Source organism: Pteropus vampyrus, unplaced genomic scaffold, assembly GCF_000151845.1.
Source record: "Pteropus vampyrus isolate Shadow unplaced genomic scaffold, Pvam_2.0 Scaffold170, whole genome shotgun sequence".
NCBI lineage: Eukaryota > Metazoa > Chordata > Mammalia > Chiroptera > Pteropodidae > Pteropus > Pteropus vampyrus.
The window spans coordinates 2,248,709-2,267,420 of record NW_011888951.1 but is presented as its reverse complement, the minus strand read 5'-3'; the positions used below and the strand labels follow the sequence as shown (position 1 = coordinate 2,267,420).

Sequence of the window (18,712 nt, the reverse complement as noted above, 5' to 3'; positions counted from 1 at the left end):
CTAGCACTGTCACTTCCTTTCTTCTATTTGCCAACACACACACACACACACACACACACACGCACACGCACACGCACACGCACACACTCGCACACGTACCACACTTCTTATGGGTTACTTTAATCTTGGCTGTGGCTCCTGAGTCTAAAAGAGAAATTCCAAATTCAGAAATACACTAATCCACCACTTATAAATACTTCTAGCTTTTTATTCTGCTCTTCTCAAGTTGCTCATGGGTCTGAACATACCCCAGTATAGCTTCCTAAGCAGAGAGATCTCCCCAAGAACACTGGCTATCTTTCAGCCTCTCATGCGGTCATTCCAGAAATATTTACTGGACATGTTCTAGGGTGCTCTGCGTCATTTGCTCAAAACAGTACTGCAAGCTGAAAGTAAATTCCATTTTACAGGTGAGGACACTGAGGCCCAGAAGTTAAACAACTGGCACAAGTTACACCGTGAGTAAAGGCCCTAGCGAGGATGAGAACCTAGGATGCTTTACCTTGTTTTTGGTACCCTGGTTCCCTAGTACCCTATGTCTCTCATACACAAAAAGCAAAGTTGTTGCCTTAAAAACAAAATAAAAATAAAATGAAATAATTCATTATGGCTCACTAGCCGCTATAATATTAAATCTTGAAAGCTAAAGGCTGTTTTAACTGCTGTTTCCCAAAAGGATCATGGAAAACGCAACCAGCAGAACACAGAGGCTGTGCTTTAACACTGACAATGCCGCTGGGTACGGTTTGTAGAGGCAACACAGTTTGGGGCAGCTTTTCCCCAGGACAGGGAGGCTGCCCAATGGGCTGTAAGGAGCTGGCAGCCCAGCAGTAAGGGGCAGAAAGGAAAAGTGAGGGCTGGATGGCCTTCCCACAGTGGCCCCTGAACCATTTCTACGGCTTGAGGTCCTCCAGATAAAATGACCCATGTGCATAGTGCCTTGCAGTTTAGAGCTGACCCTATCACAGACTCCTAGGCGCTGGGGAGGAGGGTAGAGCAACGGGAGGCCCCTTCTGGCAGATGACGGACCCAGGCTGCGTGCTGGGGTCTGTTGCTGGAAGCAGCTCAGATCATCTCGCCCCCAGCTCCAAGAAGACTGCTTATAATTCATATTCCAGTGTCTGCAGGGGAGGCAACACTAAGGTATGCTCCAGAAACATAAAATGGGAAGAAGCACTTACTCCATTTCAAACCTGTCTATCTCATTCATCCTAAATTCTCTAGCTGGCTTTCTATACCTCTAAACCCATAAAATGGCCCTACTTTCTGATCCCATCTTCCTCCCAAACTAGACACCCATCTCCCCTCTGGCTTCTGTCCACCCCCAAATACAACTTACGGGAATTCCCTTCCTTCTGGCCTGTCCGCATCCCCCCCATCTGCATACCCCACACCTGGGCACCTCCTTCCCCAGTTCTTCACTTTGCTCAGCCCTAAAGCAGAGGCAGTAAGGACTCTCATTCCATCTGTTCCTCTCACTGATTGCCCAGAGTGTAAAAAAATATTTTATAAAAAGTTGGGTACCATTATTCACCTGAGTTAGTGTCTGAGATCCAACCACACTTCATATATACACAGCAGTTTATTTCCTCCCTGGACTCTGTCCCCTATTGTTCATAGCTTACTGGGTGTCACTCAGAAAACACCTTAGGTGACAGACTGGGGGAGATCCTAAAAAGAACTCTAACTCAGTGACTAAAGGGCTCGAAGTTGAAATCCAACTTCTCGTTTAAAGCAAAAAACAAAGCTGCCAAACTCAAGACCTTCCTTCCTTCATGAAAGGAAGGATTTCCAACTAACCCTTTTACCAAAATCTAATGTGGCCTCCTAACTAAAATCCCCCCTATTCTACAGTAGGGCCTTCCTCAGATTATTTTCCTTCAAAAAAAAAATTTAAAAACACCATAATTTACACACTGAGTATCTTTACTTTCCAAACCATTCAGAATTAGGGAAAGGGGGGAAAAACACGTCTGTTTCTATTTGAAACTGTCAAAATTAGCATTCAGTAATTAAAAATCACACCCTTTCTCTTAATAACCTAACCAGCATGATACAATCAGGTTGTGCCAACTCTTTAATCTAATTGACTAATTACAGATTTTAATTTAGTCAGTTACTGAACAACTGTTGACAATTTGTTTTCATTAGGGACAGAACAGAATAAATATTTAGGCTTCCAGTCACAAAGACTCCTGCGATCAGCTCTCCACTGTGACCCCAACTTCAGAGTAACTCTGGCTCCACCGACATCCTCAAACACAGGTACGCACGTTGCTTTCCACCCTCTTCTCAGCTACAGCCTGCACCACACAAACCTTCCTACATGTCCCTCTTAAGGCAAAATCCTTGATATGAGCGGCAGCCTCCATTCCCAAAGTACAGGCAATTCCCAAATTCACACACGTCACTCAAGAAGTGGCAAACACTTAAACGTTGTGAAGAAAAATAAATTCAATGCTACATGTCACTGGCTTTTAAGCAACAAAATAAGTTAACAGTCAAAATAGGTTTATCTGCATTCATCTCACTGGGAAGCAAACTGTCACTGACATCTTTTTTTTTTTTTTAAAGACACACGTTTATAGATTTCTACTGAAATGATCCAGTTCTTCCCAAATGCATTTTCTCCAAGACCTCCATCTCCCAAAGTCATCCAAAAGTTTGTTAAAATAACAGTGTAGCTCCAAGGCACAGAATGGGGCCCTGGGTTCTAGTGCTGGCTCCATTATCTAATAACCATGGACTAATGACCTCGCTTCTCTGAGCCTCAGTTTCCTCAACCAAGGAATGGGATTAAAACAATCTCTGCCTTATAGAGAGAGTTACAGGGATTAAATGTTATACCCCCACATACCTCCTGGCCCAGGGCACATGTATAATAAATGCTGGTCCCCACTGTTTCAGAAATTTCATGTGTATTCCTCACAGTCCCCATGCGACAAATCAGGAAAGTCCCAGAAGGAAGACAGTGGCCAATTGAAGGTCACAGATAGTAAGTGGGGAAATTTGGTTGAGAAAGATGATTTCTGGACCCACTGTCCAGTGATCCACCTCCTTTGCTCAGTGACAGCTCAGAGCAGTAGGAAACAATGTACTTGTGCCTTTGCAAATCTGTAGGGACGGGGGCTCTGGAGCAACTTCTAGAGATGAGAACTTTCTACTCAGGGTCTTACACCCCTGAGTCACCCATCCTCCAAGTTGCATTTTCCCTAACAAGGAAGCCTTGCCTACACTGACTGCTCTGCGATGGATGACCTAGAGAGAACTCTGCCTTGTGAGCCTCCTGACTCCCCAAGAAAAATGTAAGGAGCTTTCCTTCACAGAACCTAAGCTGGGCCATCCCAGAACAAAGCTAGAAGGAGCCCCCCCACTACACTGCTAGGGGGGTGTGAGAAGCACAGACGTTAAGCCAGAGGTTCGCAGCGTAAGGACGCAGGAGGGACTCTGGAGCATTGCTGGTATTTTTTTAAGTTCAACAAGAACCAGGTCTGCCTCAAGTGAAATGGAACCCAAATTCCCAATGTTTTCTGTTGACTAGAATTCCACTAACCTGGCGTGCTCACACCAGTTCCCCTAAGCTAATAAGAAACCCTGATAAGCACCAACTATACAGTTCTCATTTCTATTTCTTCAACAAAATGAACAGTGACTCAATGCATGCAATCTATTTGTAAGTAAAATATTTTCAAGCACAGAGTCCACAGGGGGAGGTAGAGGATTAATAAAAGGGAGTCTTTTAAGTGAAAAAGTTGGTAAACTCTTCTTTAAGGTACACAGGCCCGAAGCAGAATGTCTTCTTCCTGGCTGAGGTCACTGACAGCCAGCCCAGTCCCTCTGCCAGTGGAGAGCACGGCACTGGTAAGGGACCATACGACCCCCAGGCAGGGCCTTTAGCTCGCATGTCCCCACCTAGGCCTGCCAGCCCCAGTACCAAACCACCCTGGGCTGGGTAGTGGGTTATCAATTAATTAGGCAGCAAAAACATCAAATCTGGTATTAATTCTTAGGGAGACGGGACAGAATAGTTGTACTTCAGTTGACGTGCACCTTCAACATTGCTGAATCCCTCTAGTGCCTCAGTTTCCTTAACTACAAAACAAATAAAAATGGAACTTAACCCACAAGGCTATTTTGAGTATGACAGGAGATAAGACCAAAAAGCATTTAGAACAGTACCCTGGCATCCAGTTAGCACTCAATAATTGTTCACTGTTGTTATCAGTTCTTCCTTCATGAAATGGGAAGAACATCCCATATACTTCGCTGCCCGAATAGGGTAAGAATTGAGTAAGAACACTTTTAAAAGTTTTGACACATAGTAAGTGCTTAATAAACACTCGTGTTCTTCATTAAACACGGGACTCGTTATTATTAAACCTCAATGCTGTAATTTAGTGATTTATCCCTCACAAGTAAGCATCACCCCGACTCCCGGTGGCTCAACCGCCCATAGGAGAACATTACTCCTTAAAAATTACCAGAGTCAAACACTGTGATTTTTATGTAGTCTCATCTCTTCAAGTTCCCTTTGACGAAAATGCTGCTACCGAAATAATGCCAAAGAAAAGTATGTGGCGACAGTCAACTAGATTTAAGTTCATTTCTATAGCTTGAGGTCAGAATCGACTAAAGCACTCTGGTGATCAAGTTTTCTGCAATTCCCTATTCCAAGCATTAGCACGCTGACAGAAATTCACTGCGGTATTTAAAGTGGCAGCCATCACAACTAACTCAAAATGTACTGGCTTCCCCGATGCTAAAATGCTCTGCTGAAACCATCAATTGGCCAGTTCGGAGATAAGGTGGTGGCTGAAATTCTCTGCCATGCTGTAAAATCCCCTTCTGAAGCGGCTCACCAGCCCGGAGATCCACAGCGAAACCTGCGGCCAGAGCTGCGGGCCAGCACTGCCTCATGTAACACAAGCGGGTTCGCTGAGCGGGATCTGGCGGGTGGCGCTGCCAAGAGCCAAGGCCTCCAGAGAGAGGATAACATTTTCTACTGGAAGCCTTCTAAAAGACAGCGAGAAAAGAAGGGCAGTATGCACACGCCTGACACCAGGCCTGCCCACTGGGCCGTGTGCCCCCTCAGCACAGGCCGGGTGGCCAAAGCCACAGGAAGCCCAGGGCATCTCCCAAAGAAAGCTGCAAAATTCCTAAAGGACAGCACAGATACAGACACAGGCGCCAACCTCTTAAGCGAAGGTTTTCTAAAGTCAGTGGCTGCCCCAGGAATCGGGAGCCCATCCAGCCACGAACTTGCTGGGTTACCGCCCTACTCTATGCCTCAGTTTCCCCATCTGTAAATCGAGAGGCTCTTTTTTCATATATGTCCTATGAGTTGATGGTCAGTTCAAATCTGAAGTAGCCTTTTCACAAGGGGATAACAATTTACAAACCATTTCATGTGCTTTCACTTGACTTCAAAGAAAACCTTGAGAGGCAGAAAAAAAGCCAGGCCTTATTTCACATTGTTCCATATCACAGACAAACGAAGATTCAGAGAGGTCAAATGACTTATCCAAAGCCATCTGAAAAAATCAGAACTTGAACCCTGTCATCCAAGTCCAAATCCTGTGTACTGGCCACGACACGGCTTTAGTCCCCATCATCGACCAGCACAGAGCCAGGCACACAGCAGGCACCCAGGACTAACTGCCTAACAGCCAACTGCTGCCCCGGGCCGGTCTGCAAAGCCACGCTCTGTCCATTCCAAGAGCTGGCAAAGCTGCAGCTAGCATCCTGGGCGTCGGGGAGGTCTGCCACCCCAGAGCATGCTCTCTGAAACAGCCTTTTGTGACAGGGAAAGAAGGATCAGAAGAAAACCTCAGACAGAAGCCCCAGGGAGCAGCCATGCTTCTTAAGGTCAGAGGACTGTGAAACAGAAGTGAAATGTCAGGCGCTTCACCCAAACACACAAAGAGCAGGAGACACAAAGCCTGCCTCAGGAGCTGTGCAAACAGCTGTCATCCAGAGGGGACAGGGAATTTGGGAGGCTGGGCCAACCTGGGTTCAAACAGGATGCCCTGAGACCTATTCTCAAGAATCTTGCTGAGGCCAGAGCCTGAGCCGTGCAGATGTTCAGACAACACCCTCCACAGGGGGCCTAGGACCCCTGCCTCAACTGCAGACAGGCGGGAGGAGCTGCCCAAGGCCAGCCGGCAGAGACAACTTGCAGACTTCAAAAAGGGAGCTACTGCTTATTCAGCATTCAGCAAACATCTGCTAAGCACCTTCCACGTGTTCGATGCACTAGAAATATGGCAGCAAACACCAGAGACAGAGGTGCTGAGCACCCCACAAGCAGCATTTTGGAAGAAAGGTGGGGAGACAATTCTCCAAAGAACCCTCATAGGTGGGGATGATTCCCTCTTTATTACAGATTAGGGAACTGAGGCCAGCAATTGCTTGTCACTGAGTTTGTCACTCAACCTGTGGGTCCCAAGATTCATTCTCAGCCTCTCCAGGCTTGTGGCTTTCAAAGTTTGGACTGAGACCCACAATAAGGCAAACTATATACCATAATCCAGGGCACGTGTTCACTTATAGGCACACAGAAATCACTGAAAACAAGTTACCCAAATTAATATTTACGTTTAGTTTCTGTCATACAGTTGTTTCATTTTTTTGTAATTGCCAGTCTGACCCAATAAGATGGTTTCAGGAGGCATTAACGGGTCACAACTCAGTTTGCAAAACAATGGCTTACCATGTACTTGTCTACCTCCACTAAAACATGTATTTAACACACCTGATCCCGAGACAGAGATCAAATCCTTCTCACTTCTCAAGGCACAGAGTGTATCTCACCGACCTCAGGGATTACTCAAGATTGCAATAGGCCCCAAGAGTGGGATGGCAAAAAGGAGGTGAAAATAAGGGCTCCTACCCTCGGGAGCTTCCAACTTAGAAGGGGGAAGGGAAGAGATACAATCTTGACCCAAATCACTCTCCTTCCAGGAAGTAAGAAGCAAGTGAATAAGACATAAAGTTCCCAGTGAAAAAAGGAGAAAAAGGGGTGTTCCCATGAGGGTGGTCCTGGCAGGCCTCGTGAAGGCAGGCACATTCCAGGCTGGCATCTGCTCTACAGAAGGGCTGGTTGGCAGGGGAGCAAAAAAAAAAACCAAAAACCTCTCAGGTGGTACAGTACCAAGTAGGGACTTCAGAGGAGGGTCAGAGGGGCCTGGGGAAAGTTCCAGACCCCTAGAGCAAGAGATGTGGCTAGAAAAGAAGAAAATGGACACTGACGGAAGCACAGGGGCTGGGCAGGAGCATCCATGTGTGTCTCATTTCATCCTCACAAGCGCAGGGGCTGGTTTGAGGCTGTGTGTGTGAAACCCCTCCCCACCCCACTCTCAGTCACTTTGGGGTGCTTAAAGAAGATGGATTCAAACCTAAGGGTCCACAGAGCTGATCAACAGGTGAGCAAGCCAGTAATGGTTCATGTTTCACACTTCTCACCCCGAAACCCCTGTTGCTGCCCCCCTTTTGGCCATCAGAGTCAGGATTCAGAGCAGGCAAGGTGAGACAGTAAGAAAGACAGCACATGCTTGTGTGGCACTTACACTGTACCACACTGGAGAGATTGAGAGAGAGAGAGAGAGAGAGAGAGAGAGAGAGAGTGTGTGTGTGTGTGTGGATGTACACACAGGCGAATAAACTCAATTAATTCTCATGACTACCCTCTGTGGTATATTTTATTAATCCCATTTTCCACCTAAGGAAACTGAGGCATAGAGAAGTTAATTAAGGTGCCCAAGTTCACACAGCTTCTAAGTGTAGCAAGGCAGCACAGGGCAAAGAACCCTGATCGGGTCTGTAGGGTTGAGTTCTACTGGTGACCTCAGGCGGGGCATCCTTCTTCTCCGGGCCTCAGTTTACCTACTTGTAAGGTGACCAGGTGACCTCCAGTTCCATTGCCTGCAACCCTATCTACACAGACATTAAAAACATTTCCCAGCCTCTAACGGGGGTAGAACTGTTTACCTACCCCCACAACCTGTCCATCGCTCCAAAGAACAACATCATTCTGCCCAACTGTTCTTAAGCACTGATCACATCCTGACCTGCATCTACCTCTTCAACTAAACAATGAGCAGAGCAGGCAGCGATCGGGCTTAACACCTCAAAACTAATATGTATGTTCTGCTCCTGCCTGGTCTGGGGAGCAGCTGATCAAGGTCTCGGGCTCACCTTAGGAAGTCAAAAGAGAAAGCAGCCAATGTACCCAGAACCAACATCCTGTGGACCTTTCCCAAGCTCACCTTCTCCTTTAGGCCCCTCACTCAATCAGAAAGTCAGGTGAAGCCCAAGGCCAGCTAAGACAGCATACACCCAAAGCAAGCCATGACAAGACCCTGACTCAGGGGCTTTCAATCCTGCTGTCCCTGTAAGCATTTATACAGCACTTCACAGCACAGCAGCTTTCCTTGTGCCTTTTCTCACGGCCACTCCCACAGTGGGCTGAGCAGAACCGCCCTTTGTGCCTGTTTCACAGCTGAGAAACAGACCTTAAGAAGTGAAGCCTCCCCCCGCCTCCCGCACACACACACTAACAAAAGGTATGAAATCGAAATGTGAATTCAGATTTCTGCTGATGCCAAGTCGCCAGCCCTTTGGGTCTCACTATTTAGCTATGTGGCAGCCACATGTGGGAGTGGGACAGGACCACTCTGTACAACACAGATAAGGGACACAGATATCTCAGGGGAGTACTTATCAGTGCCAGCCTGTGGCAGGATGCCTGCTCTGTCCCATGCAGGGGTGTGGGGGTGAGACAAGATGGCTGGTGTGGGGGGAAGAATCCACGACACATCCGGGGAGCCCAGGCACCAGAGGGCATCAATGGAAAATTCAAGTGTCCAGTTCCCTAGGGTCAACTTGCTCTCCCAGGAAAATATGCTGTTGTTTCTACGATATTCAAAGTTTTGGGGAAAAAATTTAAGGCTATAATGAGAAAGGAAACAAATTCTCTAGCCACAGAGAGACATGTATTTTCCATATACACTACTACTTGACACTTATGACAACCACACAAAAGAACCACCATTTCCCTATCCAACGATGGGGAAACTGAGGATCCAAAAGTCTGCCCTGCCGAGAAATGAAAGAGTAGGGACTGGAACTCAGGTGTGCATCCTACCCACCACTCAGAGCCCCAACCCTTCAAAATCCAGAGGATTCAAGGAAAAGAAAAGTGTAACACGGAGAGAAACATGCCTAAAACTCATCTCGCCAAGACTACAGAAAACCCCATTACCCTGGCGAATCAAAAACAGTTATTATTGTCTGTCTGCTGTAAGCTCCCAGCAACATGTATTAAAGAAGTTTATGTGAATCGTCTAATGCACTCGTGCCATGGTCAGAATTATTACCAAGCTAAAAAAGATTAATTTTTCTAAATACTCTAAACCGTAGACGCTATAATAAAGACTACGGCTAGTGTAACATTTCTGTTATCTTGGCTGACAGGACCTCAAGTACACACACCTCTCTTCCACTTCTCCCTCTTATGATTTAAGTGTACACACACTCACACGCAGAGGAGAGAAGGTCAAGGGAAGGGGGAAAAGTGGCTCGGACCTGACGTCCCCACTAGAGAACCTGCTTCCCCTGGAAAATTAATATGGCCCAAGGGACGCTACACTGCAGGGAGAATTGGGTGTCTCCTGGCTCCCTCAGAGCGGCGGCTGACACAGAGCTAGCGCTCAGTCCAAGTTTGCAAATGCTTAGCTAACAAAGATGGCATTATGCAAAGACTGGTGCGCACGGCTGGTCTTGGAGTTCAAATGAAGTGACCACTGCCAAAAACTTTGTTTGGGTCCCCACCACTCCCCCCGCCCCACCTCCTGCCTTGAAATAAAGGGCAAGGATTTGCAATTTGGGGTCTTGCTGCCACTTGAAACCCATTAAGGTGGCTGCATTACCCAGGTCCTAGCAAAATGCAATTCCAGTTACTCATTTAGTGTTTAATTAGCTACCGATGGAGGAGTCTGGCAGCCTCTGGGGTTAAGAGGAATTGCAGCAAATGGGGTGGGGGAGCCCGAAGAAAGGACTCAACACAAAGTCTAAGCTCCAAAGGGAGTGGAGAAAGAAACAACTGTGTGTGTTTTGTTTTCATAATCTGCCACACAAGGGTGCCAAGGGTCAGAGCCAAAGGCAACGCCACAAACTTGCCAAGACCTCTAGGCAGATAGCTAGGCTAGCTTATCGCGGAGGAGAGCACTCCCCCAGCTACCCAGCGTCCAGCTACAGCCTTCTCCCATTCCTGCCCGTACTGCCACCCTCTTGTGCTCCTGCCCCCAAAAGGCTCGGGCAAACGTGGACACTCCCCACCTGGCAGGAACCTCAGCTCAGCACATCCAAGGAGAGCCCTCTCAAATATCACTTTGCTATTTCAAACCCACCAAGGACACGCACTGAACCCCTGCCACTGAGCCACAAATACCTCCATTCTCATACACGCCTAGGACTCTGGGGCACTTTCCTATCTAATCAACCTTCCTGGAGACACAGGCTCACAGCAAGAAGTGGAGGGGTCAGCAGAATCCTGCTGGGTGGGAGCACAGGAGTAAGGGAGCCAACCCCACAGAGGGAGATTGAATCAGGGGCTCACAACGGCTCACAAGAGGTCTTCAGAGCAGAGAAATTGAGGCTCAAGACTCGCCAAGGTCATGGGACTCCATGTCCACTACTTATCCCAAGTTCTTCATCAATGAGGATCACAAAGGGGCTTGGGATTTGGGGCAGCAGTCCATGAACCTCCTGAATCATATACAAAGTCTCCTTAGTGGGAACACATATTTTTTCTGGAAGGCAAAGTCATAGCTTTTATAACATTTTCCCTGCCCAAAGAGCCACTGCATCATAACAAACTCCCTTCCCAGAGCTCAGGTCCCACCTCTGCCAGTGACTCTGCAATTCATCTTTCAGGAACTTCAGTTTAATTCTCTGCTAAATTCGTTTCTTCAGAGAATTTCTCTCTCTTTCTCTCTTTCTTTCATTTATCTTTTTTTTTTTTTTTTAGTGCCTACAGCACCTGGTATTCCTAGGTAGTCTCCCATCCAAGTACTAACCAGGCCCGACTCTGCTTCGTTTCCAAGATCAGACAAGATCGGGCACATTCAAGGCGGCATGGCCGTAGACCCTTGGGTGAATTTAGCAGAGAATATAGGCACACTTCTGGTCAGATGCAAACACCTTCCCTCTGTTTTTCAGGGATTCTGTATCAAATGAGTGTTATCATAAGCTCAGAGGAAGACTAATAGACCGCGGCCTAGTCCCAGCTCTGCCACCCCCTGGCTAAGTGCCCTTGGACAAACCATCTAAACTCCAGGCCTCAGGTTCCCTCATCTAGAAAATGGGGATGAGACTTAATAAAATCTGACCAACGAGGCAGCGGTGAGGCCAAACCACAGTCACATACTGAAAAAGCATTATGAAAAGTACAGCAACGTGAACAGTGCAGGAACCATCGCTTCTGGCCAGCACTCCTGCTCAGACGCCACCTCAGGGTCTTACCTACTCATTTCTTGCCACCAAAAGGAAAACACAAAATTAGCTACCACAGAGATGGAAAGGGCTGCTGGTAGTTGAGGAGGCTCCAAAGACACTTCTACCAACCGCACAGACCCTGGAGGAGGTCAATGTTGAGTTCACCAGGACACCACTGGGCCCGCAGTGAGAGACACAGCTGGCAGTTCGGAGTGTCTACTCTACAAACGGCCAGGACCCAGACAACAGCACCTAAGAAAACCCAAGGGGACCCAAACCCAAGGGGACCCCAAGGGCTCTCATCAATATTCTTGAGTACTACTCTGGCCAGAGGAGAACAGCAAGAGGACCTCAGGCAGGGTCCCTGTGAGCTGCTTCTCATGGCCTTAGGGCTCTTCTGACTTAAGACAAACCAATTTCTCAGAAAAGTCCACTCCGGGTACCACTCCCCGTTGTATGTGGTCAACATCAGGGCACTCTGGCTTATAACAATGAGCCAAGAAACCTGAAGTCGCCAGATGTGTGGGGGAAAATAGACTGTGACTCAAATAAAAACTCATCAATTCAAAGAAAATTTAAACAACCTCCCAGCTGAGTCACCTGCTTCATTCCAGGCCCTACAGCCTGGCCTTGACCTGAGAAGAGCCTTTAATGTCACCCTGATCCATCAGGAAGGAGAGACAACTTGCAAGGAACAAAAAATCATTTCCCCAAGAAAGCTGAGACCAGGCCCTTCCTGATGGACAGAGGTCCTTTCAAGTCCAGAAGAACCAGGTGCTCCCTCCTCATCCCTGCCCTGCAACCACTGACTATTTACTACCCCCCAAGGTACCAAGTACCAAGTCTGGGCTGCACAGACTCCCCCACAAACCGTGAAAACCTCTGAATCTCCTTGATCAAAAACAAAAGGCCAGTCACTGCATACTCTCATTTACGCTCCATTTTATCTTCTAAAAAGGATTTAAGGTAACTAGTTAACCGACATTAAATCACCTGGCTCAAGATGACCTAGCAAAAATGAAGTCACTGAAAGAATATGGTCCAGTATTCCACGGGCTATTCCAGACCAGGTTGCTCACTGACCCCAAATTACCTATTTTTTCTTACTCACAGTTCTTTATCTCCTTATTCAATTAGCATGTGTGCCTACTATGTGCAAGGTATTGTGGGAGCTACAGAGATGAATAGTTCTGTGGATGAATGGTCTCTGGCATGGAAAAAATTAATAAGCTGTGGTTGGAAAGACAAACCTGAATGATAAGTGAGTCAGAATAGGTGTGGACAAATGATGCCACGAACCTGTGAGGCTGAGCCTTAGTGAGGTCAGGAACACTGATTCTGGAATCAGTTACGACTTGTGTTGAGATCCTAATTCTACCACCTACAGGCTGTGAAGTAGGCTGTGAAGTAACCTCTCTGTGCCTCATTTTCTCCATCTGCAACAGAGAGTTAACATGCCTTCTCTACAGGGTCACTGAACCTACAGCACTCCGCACAGGGGCCCAGCACACGGAAAGCCTCCAGCAGAGCCTTTGTGTAGGTTTTTAGACACTGAGATTGAGGAGCAATCAGAGTGCGCAGAAAACAATCATAAAAGTCCTCCACGAAGGAGAACTTAAAAGATGAACAGGATGTGAGTGGGTAAAATAGACTTGCTTTGCAGGCAAGAGGAAAGAAGTCCAGAAAGAGGCTATAGCAATAATACCAGCAAGAAGGAATGAGTGCTAAGTAGACAGTAGCCATGAGAATAGACAGAACACATGAAGACTTGAGAAGAACAAAAAGGTTTCCTTTTCTTAGTTTTCTTATATATTTCTTAGTTTCTTTATCTTTTAGTTTTCTGTCACCCCTACAACTCAGTGCTATCTCTTAACTCCTTCAGAATTGACGTTCCCTTCCTGTCCCCATTCATCATTCCATCCCTCCTCCCACATGACCTGACTCATGTACAGGAAGTGGATCCCAATCCAGAAAAAAGGGTTTTAATCCTAAAATCTGTGAATCCTGGGCCTCAATCAGTGTAACCTCATTTCTTCATAGCATCTTCTAAATGTCCATGCCAACCTCAGCAATCTCTACACAATTCAGCTGCCATTCCTTAACAAATTACTGAAAGCCGACCCATGCAAGCTCTCCCAGACACCATAGTTTCAAGGTGGCAGACCAAACCACAAATTCCCAGTGTCTCGCATTATTTACTACAGCATTAAACTTAGTTAAAAATCATTAATGTCTCTGAACGATACCTCCAAAAAATAACACAAACTATCTATATCAAGAGATTGACTTAAAATAGGCATGCCTACCCATCCCCAACTCTAAAATAAAACCATTTGCATAGACAGCAGTCAAAGACTTGCCGTACAAGAATTGACCATCCATAGGTTTAAAAAAAAAAAAAAAGGCACAAGACTTCTACTAGGTAGAAAGGTCAAATTCACCAACTATTTTTCTATGGCTAATGTACCTCTTAGCCTCCTCCCTGACCTCCAGCTCAGAAAACCCTATGATCACCACCACAGATTTTCCCAGACGAACCGCATCACAAGTGGAACCAGTCACCTCACCTTTCACTACAAAAAGTTTACCAGGCCATAAATATCATCTGCCAGTTTCTCTTTTTTCAGCCCTAGAGGGGACACAAGAACTGGTCAATTTCCTCAGCATTCCACTCCAAGGGCATTCACTTTTCAGTCATAGCAGAATTTCATCACATTGAATATTCTCAAAACCAGGCAGCCTCCAGCTGAGTCTCTAACTCCTCTTATTACAGAGAAAATTTTCACCATAAGATATTCATGGTAATGGGATTTGACCACTTGTGAAACTCAACCAGATGGGTTCTGGTCTCCTAGGCCAGTTTCAAACTCTGCATGCAGGGGACGCAGATGGCCTGGCCAAGTGGGTGGGCCCTGATGACGTTTAAGAAACCAACCTCCATTCCCCAGAGCTTGGGGCTTGGGGACCATTCCTCCCCACTTCATGCATAAGTACAAGACGAAATAGTTCACCTCTTACATGCACGTGTGCGCACACAGGCACACATACATACACACTTAACTGTCTCAAGGCCAACAGGACTAAAAGGAGGCCAGGAAGATCTTCCGACACTTCCCCTTCCATCTTCCCCAGAAGATCCTAACCTGTTACAGCTGATCATAAAGTCTGACTCCAACTCAAGTTTAGAGTCCAATTTTCTTTTGAGATGGGCTGGCACTGGAGATGGACATGCGGCAGACATGTCACTTATAAGCGTTTCATCTTAAGAAACTCATCCAGATGAAGAATGAATGATAGGATAGAAAGCACTACAACGTAATGAAATTAACTACCTTCACAAGAGTATTTTGAACACAGTATTATGAACCAGCCAAGGACCTCAAAGTAAACATCATCTTAGTAGACAGAACATGAGCCCCCACCAAACACGCACACACACACCCCAAAACATAATTTGAAAGATCACTCCCTGAAAAGTAATACGGGAGTCCATTTCAACAAATTTGTGCTCAATACCCCTTCTACTCCAAAACACAAGTTTCATATTTGCTTTTTGGGGGGTTGTGGTTCATCTTTTTCCTTAAACCAACACCAAAGAGGCAAAGGCTCCTCCCAGTTAACTGTCCACTCTGAACATAAACCTCACATGGTTGATCCTACACAACACCACTTAATTCTCCAGATAGATATCTATGCTCTTTTGCATAATTACAACATCACGAAATACCGTTCACCAAGTTAGAACGCTGCTGGAGAAGGATACGGGGCGAGGGAAGCGAGGAGGTGGGCAAAGAAAGAAAGGCAAGGAAAAAACAAAACCCACTGCCAACTGGCCATGTATTTGCTTTTGGTCCTAAAGAAGTTAGAGCTATCCAACCCTGTAATTATTGCCAGGATTAAAATTTTGTTACTCACGTAATCATGAAAGGCTTTTGCTTCACTTGAATGTTCACAAGTGTCTCGCCTTTCAGGAGCTGCACAGTAAAGGTCCCAAAATACGCTGCAAGTTGAAAAATAAAATAAGATCGGGTTACTAATTATGACTTGTGTATACAATGGCAAGCGCACAATGCACGGTGCTAATAGCACCAGGTCTCCCAAAGGCTCAACCCTACCTTTCCAGCCTTCATTGGGCAAACTCAGCCTAGAAAACAAATGGACCTAACCTCTTCTGGCAAGCCAGCCATTTGTAATAAGAGTAATAGTTCTCATCTATCAGGCACCTACTATATGTCGGATGCCTCACACCCATGATTCTGCTTGTGACTACCACAGCACTGTAAGATGGGTGATTTATCCCCACTTTATACAGGAGGCATGGAAGCATGGACAGGTTAGTACAACCCACTCACGGATGCCCAGACAGGACAAGTAGGACTCTGAATGAAAATCCATGCCTGCCTCATCTGTGCTCCTTTCACTGTTCCCCATCCCCACTCAACCCAAAATGGCTGCATTTAGTAAAAAGATTAAATTGTCAAAGTCAGGACTATGATTCATACGTGCAGCAAATTGGGCAGTAAAGGGAACCTATAGGTTCTTAACCCAGGATCTCATACCCTCAACTCCTCCCACCTCAGCCAGGCCCTCCCCCAAAGTATTCCACACAAGAACCACTCCACCCCTGCCCACCAAAGAATATGTGTCAATTAGCCAAAGGTCAACCCAGTATCTTGTCCTGTCATATTGAAATAGAGAGCCCTCCTCAGAAAGGCACCTGTGCAGCAAAAAGGGGGATCTGAGGAGTGGGAGCCCAAGATATCCCCCTCCATGATTTTGTATGATCACTCCACCTCTTGGTATAACAGGAGAACAGACATACAAGTCCTTTGTCAACCAGTAAAACCCTGTGCAAACATGAGGTAGTCACTGTATTAACAAGGAGCCTTAGAAACTCTCTCCAGGTCAGAAACCCAAGGTCCGGAGCTGGGAACTGATTGAAGGGTAAAATGGGCACCAGAGAGGAAGTCTGAATCCTGGTCAGTGCTCCTGTCCCCATCACAAACATACAGCACAGAAAAAACCATCTCAACTGCCAGCTCTGCCAGTCATCAGACAAGCATCTCGCTCAAGGTGTATGAATAATGCAGCATCTCTAGATCAGCTCCACCCCTTCCTCCCACCCCCAAAACGCTGGTCATTTGCTCAATATCAAATCATATAAGGCAACTTGTAACTACCAAGACCACAGCCAGAGGCACCACGGCCTAAGCCGGGCACAGCAGACAGGCTGGATAAGTTCCGGGGAGATTATGGATAGAACAGGAAAATCAGGGACTTCTACTAGCTGCAGAGGGGGGCTGAAGAACATTCCTTTCTGTCCTCTGAAGCTGCACATATTTGATTAACTCCTCCACACACTAAAGATTTCTAACACTATAAACTCCCCAGCCCCTTCTAAGTAACTCAGACTCATAAGCCTAGGTTTCTGCAAAACCCATGATGGTCAGACTGGCCAACCCCATCCACACGCTCCTCTCCAAAAACAACCACAGTAAACCTATCACCCTCTCCAGCAGGTAGAAGTCTTACACCACACTAAATGCCTCTAACACTGGCAGTTTCGAGGTTGGCAGAAGTAATTAAAAACTTATTTTCCCTGCACAAGTTAGAACAGACACTTCACCCCATCCCCCACCCCCCCACATTTCAAAGAGACTTGAAACAGTAACTCGAGCTGGCGGTCAGGTAAACGTGCTAAGATCCCAAGACGGGGCACTCCGTTTTCCTGAACTCTACCAAAATATCAAAAGCCACTCTGCTTTCTTTTTCTTTTCAAAAGGATGTCAAAGACTGCACTGATCAGTTCCACAAAACACCCAAGTCTTAAGGGCACTGCGACTAGCTCCCACTGACCCTAAGTCTCCCTCCTGCCTGCTGCAAACCTACACCAGCTGAGTTGGTCCCCCACCAGCCAGGCTGAGGGGCCCGGGAGAGGGTCACAAATAAGAGAGCCCCTAACTGCCAACTACAGGCAGACTGAGAGGTCAATGCCAACCAGTCAAAGTTCTCCGTAAAATGAAACTCTGTGGTTTTAGGGATGCTGGGGGTGGGGGCAGGGCCCACAGAGGAGAGGAAGGTCCAGTCAGTCTGAATCAGTATCTTTAAAGGAAGTGGCAGCCCCTTCTTGCCTTTTCTCAGGGTGCCTGGAAAAGGCCAGAATAGATTCTCTCTCTCAAGGTTTTGAACTCATAGTAGAAAAAAGAAAAGACAGGCCAGTTTGTAAAACAGACCTGGTATCCCCTCACCGCGCCCCGCCCCCACCCCCTCTAATTAAAGCAGCATGCAAAACTGACAAAAATCCTTCAAAGTTTTTTCAAGCCTGCCCAGTGGCCCAGAGTGAGATGGAAAAGTAAGGAGTTTCTATCCACACACCAGGCACAATTTAGTAGGTTCTCAACAAGAGGGTAAAGAGGAGGCAAAAACTTTAGGCGCTAGCCTCTTCTGCTCTTTCCCTCCCTCACCAGTCCTAGTTTGAATGCCCAGAGGTGCCCTGTACTGTGCAATGCTGAGACTAATACAGGGGGGGGGCCTCCTCCCGTCTTTGTTCACTTGGACCTGGGACGCAAAACAAAACAAACACAAACACAAAACTATCACACAAACTTACCACCACCATGAGTGCAAAAACCCAGGCGGTTCTCCCAACGTGATGTTTTTTTCCCATCGAATCTGGAAAGGAGAAAGCAGAGACAGCTTAGAGGAGCAGAGGGGAGGGGTGGGCTGGGGGCTTCCCAAAGCCAAAAGGCTGTGAAGACCAAGTAACAATAAATGCCAAAAGGTGATAAAAATTCAAAATGGTGGCCACAGTGGCTGCTCCTGAAAACAAAGGCTCTAAGAATAGTGGGGAGGAGGGGGTGTCAAGAAATTGGATGATGGGGGAAGTTCCACTCACCTCCGACAAGAAGGTCTGTGCAGATTTCTGTGCTCCTACGTGCAGTAAATATTCGTAGACGTATAAAGCTAACCTGAAAAGTAGGCAGGGGGGCACAGAGAGAGAGGAAAGGCATCAGAACACACGGGGCGATCGCTCCTGAACCTTGCTTGCCGGTTTCCAGCCCTGTCTGCGCTGTCCCATTGTGGCCCCGAACAGAGGTAAGCAGCTAGCTCGGCCCCAGGGCCGCGGGTGCAAGCAGTTAAGAGGTGGGTACCAGGGAAAGCGTTATCGCACGCCGTGGGGGCCTAGAGAGCAGCCCCCAAACTTGAACTTCCAAGTGGT

General features: G+C 46.9%; 1 protein-coding gene and 1 pseudogene across 1 annotated transcript in view; both read right to left on the bottom strand.

The window, feature by feature from the left end:
* The window catches only part of SSBP3 (single stranded DNA binding protein 3), a 155,259-nt gene extending 136,802 nt beyond the window's left edge, over nucleotides 1-18,457 (bottom strand). The window contains exons 1-3 of the mRNA XM_011370432.2: nucleotides 18,389-18,457; nucleotides 18,104-18,165; nucleotides 15,409-15,493 (exon numbers count right to left, since the gene is read on the bottom strand). The gene's annotated coding sequence lies outside the window, so the exon portion shown is untranslated. The remainder of the gene's footprint in view (nucleotides 1-15,408; nucleotides 15,494-18,103; nucleotides 18,166-18,388) is intronic.
* On the bottom strand, nucleotides 11,027-11,145 carry LOC111745938 (annotated as a pseudogene).
* Nucleotides 18,458-18,712: the final 255 nt, after the last annotated feature.